Below are 6,149 nucleotides of genomic sequence, written 5' to 3' on the forward strand. Positions count from 1 at the left end.
GCAAATAAGGCATCTGTGGTGCTCTTCCTCGGCATGAAACCATACTGCTGCTCACAGATGGTCACCTCTTCTCTCAGCCTGGCTTCCACTACTCTTTCCCATAACTTCATGGTGTGACTGATCAACTTAATTCCCCTGTAGTTACTGCAGGTCTGCACATCTCCCTTATGCTCAAAGATCGGTACCAGCACACTCCTTTTCCATTCCTTAGGCTTCTTCTCACCTTCCAAAATCTTGTTAAACAATCTGGTTAAAAACTCCACTGCATCTCTCCTAAACATCTCCATGCTTCTACCGGTATGTCATCTGGTCCAACCGACTTTCCACTCTTCATCCTTTTAATCGCTGCTGTCACTTCCTCCTTACTAATCCTATATACATCCTGTTTCACCAACTCCACATCATCCAACCTTCTCTCTCTCTGATTTTCCTCATTCATCAGCTGCTCAAAATACTCCCTCCACCTGTCCCTCTGCCTGGCCAATCGGTATAAATCTTTTTCTCCTTCCGTAGTGTCCAACTTCTCATACAGCTCCTCATATGCCTTTTCCTTGGCTTTCACCACATCCCTCTTTACCTGCTGCCGCATCTCCTTGTACTCCTGCCTACTTTTCTCATCACTCTGTCGATCCCACTTCTGTTTTGCCAACCTCTTTCTCCTTATGCTCTCTTACTCTTCTTTATTCCAACACCACGTCTCCTTGTCTTGCTTTCTATTTCTAGATGTCACACCAAGTACTTTTCTAGCTGCCTCCCTCATCACTCCTGCAGTAGTTGCCCAATCCTCCAACACCTCTTCACCACCACCGAGCCTCTGTCTGACCTCTTCCCTGAACCTCACACTACAGTCTTCCTCCTTCAGTTTCCACCATCTTATTCTTCTTTCAGTCCTCACTCTCCTCCTCTTCTTCTTCGCCTCCAAAACCATCCTACAGACCACCATCCGATGCTGTCTAGCTACACTGTCCCCTGCCAACACCTTACAGTCTCCAATCTCCTTCAGTTTGCATCTCCAACATAGAACATAGTCCACCTGTGTGCACCTTCCTCCACTCTTATACGTCCTATGATCCTCCTTCTTCTTAAAATAAGTGTTCACCACTGCTATTTCCATTCTTTTAGCAAAATCTACCACCATCTGCCCTTCCACATTCCTCTCCTTAAAATACCTACCCATCACCTCCTCATCCCTTCACCTACATGCCCATTAAAGTCTGCCCCAATCACCAATCTTTCATTCTTAGCTTTACCTTCTACCACTTCATCTAACTCACTCCAGAATCTTTCCTTCTCCTCCATCTCACAGCCAACTTGTGGAGCAAAGGCACTGATGACATTTATCATCCTCCCTTCAACTTCCACCTTCACGATCATCACTCTATCAGAAACTCTCTTCACCTCCACTACACTCTTACTGTACTCTTCCTTCAGAATCCCCCCTATATATAGACGTCTTCCTCCTCTCCTTTTCCTCCTTCGGCCAACAGTAGCCCAATTTCCACCGGTACCCTGTCGGCTAACAAAACCTGTGGCGGTCGTTGTTAACCCGGGCCTCAACCGATCCGGTATGAAATTCTCATTTGTGATCCTCATATTTGATTTGGCACATGTTTTACGCTGGATGCCCTTCCTAACGCAAACCTTCCCATTTACCCGGGCTTGGGACTGGCACTAAGAGTGCACTGGCTTATGCATCCATAATGGATGGGTTGACGTGAAGATTTCTAAATTTGTAAAAATATTTTCATTGTATATTCAAAAAAAAAATTATACCATCTCTGGGACTAGCTGACTAGCTTCCTCAACATGCTAAATTTATAAGATATTAACATATAACAAGTAAAATACCCCCCTGTTCTGCCACACACACTAACCTGCAACAACCACACTACCCTCTAAAACACTGCAACTCCAACCAGTCCAACCATGTGTGTGAGATGAAGTTATCAGCCTCCATGTCTGACCTCTGACCTCATACCAGCCATCATCGTCTGGATCCTTTCAAGGTTTCTTCCTTCTGTATCTCAGGGAGTTTTTCCTTCCCACAGTCTCCACCGGCTCATTCATCAGGGATAAACTTACACTTATAAAGAACTTATTCATGTTTATTACCACATTATCTGTGTAAAGCTGCTCTGAGACAATGTTCATTGTTAAAAGCTCAGTACAAATAAACATGAATTGAATTGAATTAAATTGAATTGAATTGAATCATCCTTTAACCCAGTGGTTCTCAAACTTTTCTCTCCCATTCACCAATTTAGAGCGGAGTTGGTTTTTCATGTCCTACCTGCCCCCATAACCCCCAAAAAGGGTAATACTTCAAGTTTCAAAAAGTTTTATTTATTAAAATGTTCTCAATCAAAAAACATCAAGTTAAAAAAAAAGTGTATTTGTGTTCAGGTACCTAACTGATGTTTTAATTTACTTGCATTATTGACTGAATTGTTTGTTTTCTTTTCTTTGATAAATCATGTCAAGTCAAGAGGCTTTTATTGTCATTTCTACTATACACAGTGGTACACAGTACACAGTAAAAACGAGACAACGTTTCTCCAGAACCCTGGTGCTACACTAAACAACAACAAACAAAACAACATAGAGCTACAACACAAGCTATATAAAGTGCATCGAGTGCAACCTGGTGCAAACAGTGCAGACAGACAGTGCAGACAGACGACACAAGACAAGACGCAAAACCCAATATAGCGCCGACCAGTAAACCTACTGTATACTTGATTATACAGTACTGTACAAGAAAACTGTAAAAACTATACAAACTAAAAACTATATCCCAGAAGTGACTATAAACAGAACAATGTAGTGCACAAATACAGCAGCAGTCAAAGGTGCAAAAAACAGCATGTAAACAGTATAATACAGTGATAATGATAAATGTGCAAAAAACAGCAGTTGAGAGTGCGGTACAGTCGAGAATAATAAATAAATAAATAAATGAATGGTGGTGGAATGGATTGAGATGAGTGACGAGTGTGTGTTAAGTCCAGGAAAAATGTTTAAAGTTCGTTACACACATTTGAGTGCGTGTGTGTGTGTGTGTGTGTGTGTGTGTGTGTGTGTGTGTGTGTGAGAGTTCTGTTTCATTTCTGTGTATTAAGTAGCCTGATGGCTTGTGGAAAGAAACTGTTGCATAGTCTTGTTGTGGCGGCCCGAATGCTTCGGAACCGTTTTCCTGATGGTAGGAGTGTGAAAAGTGTGTGTGACGGGTGTGTGTGATCGTCCACAATGCTGTGTGCTTTGCGGATGCAGCGTGTGGTGTAAATGTCCATGATAGAGGGGAGAGAGATTCCGATGATCTTCTCAGCTGTCCTCACTATCCTCTGTAGGGTCTTGCGATCCGAGACGGTGCAGTTCCCAAACCAGGCAGTGATGCAGCTGCTCAGGATGCTCTCAATGGTCCCTCTGTAGAACATGGACAGGATGGGGGGAGGGAGGTGGGCTTTCCTCAGCCTTCTCAGAAAGCAGAGACGCTGCTGGGCTTTCTTGGTGATGGAGCTGGTGTTGAGTGACCAGGTGAGGTTGTCTGCCAGATGAACAGCAAAGGAATTTGGTGCTCTTGACGATCTCCACTGAGGATCCATCAATAATCAGTGGAGATTGGTCGCTCTGTGCTCTCCTGAAGTCCACAACCATCTCTTTCGTTTTGTCCACGTTCAGAGACAGGTTGTTGGCTCCACACCAGGCAGTTAGCCGTTGCACCTCTTCTCTATATGCTGACTTGTCGTTCTTGCTGATTAGACCCACCACGGTCGTGTCATTAGCAAACTTGATGATGTGGTTCGAGCTGTGCATATGCAAACTGCATGGGGTCCAGGGAGGGTGGAAGCTGTGTCTTTATGTGCCTCATGACGAGCCTCTCAAAGCACTTCATCACGATGGGTGTGAGCGCGACGGGACGATAGTCATTGAGGCAGGAGACAGAAGACTTCTTCGGCACGGGAACAATGGTCGTTGTCTTGAGGCACGTGGAAACAACGTTGCTGCTCAGGGAGATGTTGAAGATGTCAGTGAGGACATCTGCTAGCTGTTCTGCACATTCCCTGAGCACTCTGCCAGGAATGTTGTCTGGTCCAGCAGACATCCGTGGGTTAACTCTGCATAGAGTTTTCCTCACTTCAGCTGTGGTTAGACAGAGCACCTGGTCAGTGGGAGGAGGGATGGTCTTCCTCGCCACCACGTTGTTCTGCACCTCGAACCGGGCGTAGAAGTCGTTCAGCACATTCGGGAGGGAGGGGTCACGGTCACAAGCAGGTGATGTGGTCTTGTAATTCGTGATCGCCTGGATGCCCTGCCACCTGCGCCGGGTGTCTCCACTGTCCTGGAAGTGGTTGTGGATTTTCTTCGCGTGTGCGCGCTTCGCCTCTCTGATGGCACGGGACAGTTTGGCCCTTGCTGTTTTTAAGGCCGTCTTGTCCCCTGATCTGAAGGCAGAGTCTCTTTGTTTCAGCAGCGCACGCACATTTGCAGTCATCCACGGTTTCTGGTTGGAGCGTGTAGTGATGGTCTTGGAGATGGTCACATCATCAACGCAATTGCTGATGTAGCAGGTCACTGATGATGTGTACTCCTCCAAGTTGATGGAATCGCCGTAGGTTGCAGCCTTTCTAAACATGTCCTAGTCAGTGCACTCAAAATAGTCCTGAAGAGCAGAAGTAGCTCCTTCTGGCCAGGTTTTCACCTGTTTCAGAACCGGTTTAGAGCGTCTGATAAGCGGTCTGTATGCTGGAATTACCATAACAGAGATGTGGTCTGAGTATCCGAGATTCGGGCGGGGCTCCGCACGATACGCGCCGGGGATGTTTGTGTAAACACGATCCAGTGTGTTAGCTCCTCTCGTTGCAAAGTCCACATGCTGATGGAGTTTAGGAAGCACTGTCTTGAGATTCGCATGGTTGAAATCTCCAGCGATAATAAACAATCCGTTGGGGTGAGCATTCTGCAGGTCGCTAATAGCACCATAGAGTTCACTCAGTGCCTCCTTAGCATTAGCACTGGGTGGAATGTACACTCCGACAATGTAAACAGTTGTGAATTCCCGTGGTAAATAAAAAGGTCTGCATCTAACAGTCACAAACTCCACTAGAGATGAGCAGTAGCGTGAAACAAGCACAGAGTTCTTACACCATTCCATGTTAATATAAACACACGCCACCACCGCGAGTCTTACCGCACAGAGCTGTGTTTCTGTCGGCTCGAAACACGGTTAGCCCGTCTAGCTGGATGGCGGCTTCAGGAACTCTGTCGCTAAGCCACGTCTCCGTGAAAACAAAGACGCAACAGTCTCTAAACTCTCGCCGTGTGGTTTGCTGGAGTCGGATGTAGTCCAGTTTAGTTTATTAGGAGCAGACGTTGGAAAGAAAAATGGACGGGATAGCCGGCCGGCTAGGGTTAGCATTTAGCCTAGCACGGACACCCACCCGCTTGCCGCGCTTCCTCAAACAGCGCTTTCGACGTCTCCTCTCCCGGCCACCGGCATCAGGTAACACCGAGGTCTGGGGGCCTGGTCTTTGTGGCCGAGGTCGCACCGAAGGTTGTTGATAAGATCATCATGCAGATTGTTGGTTGCATGATGCCTGTACCGTAGTAGTGTCTGGTGGTCGTACACATGAACACAGCTGACTCTGGTGTCCATGTATTGTGAAGGGTCGTGCTAAATATGGTGAAAGCACAATTTTTGAATCCGGAGAGGCCGCTGCGAGCTACTGCTGCGCCCCCATCTTGGATTTAGTACCAAGTAAACACTACATGTGAAGATAAGTAATAGTTAAGGGCTGGATGGAGGCCAAATGGTGAGATGTTAGATTATTGGAAGTTGAATACAGCTCTGCTCAGGTGAGGTGTATAAATGAAATTAGAGTTAAACCTATCAACTACCCTTCAACTAATCAACTACCCTTTATCTATCCAACTACCCTTCATCTAATCAACTACCCATCATCTAACCAACAACCTTCATCTAACCAACAACCCTTCATCTATCAAACTACCCTTCATCTAATCAACTACCCATCATCTAACCAACAACCCTTCATCTAATTAACTACCCTTCATCTATCCAACTACCCTTCATCTACCCAACAACCCTTCATCTAATCAACCAACCTTCATCTATCCAACTACCCTTCATC

The 6,149-nt window shown here is 45.9% G+C and overlaps 1 protein-coding gene across 1 annotated transcript in view; it reads left to right on the forward strand.

The window, feature by feature from the left end:
- Positions 1-5,253, forward strand: part of LOC310725889 (uncharacterized protein) — a 537,758-nt gene extending 532,505 nt beyond the window's left edge. Inside the window, exons 4-5 of the mRNA XM_083541007.1 lie at positions 3,875-4,633; positions 4,692-5,253. The gene's annotated coding sequence lies outside the window, so the exon portion shown is untranslated. The remainder of the gene's footprint in view (positions 1-3,874; positions 4,634-4,691) is intronic.
- The last annotated feature ends 896 nt before the right edge of the window (positions 5,254-6,149 follow it).

The sequence above is a fragment of the Silurus aristotelis genome, assembly GCF_946808225.1.
Source record: "Silurus aristotelis genome assembly, chromosome: 5".
Classification (NCBI taxonomy): Eukaryota; Metazoa; Chordata; class Actinopteri; order Siluriformes; family Siluridae; genus Silurus; species Silurus aristotelis.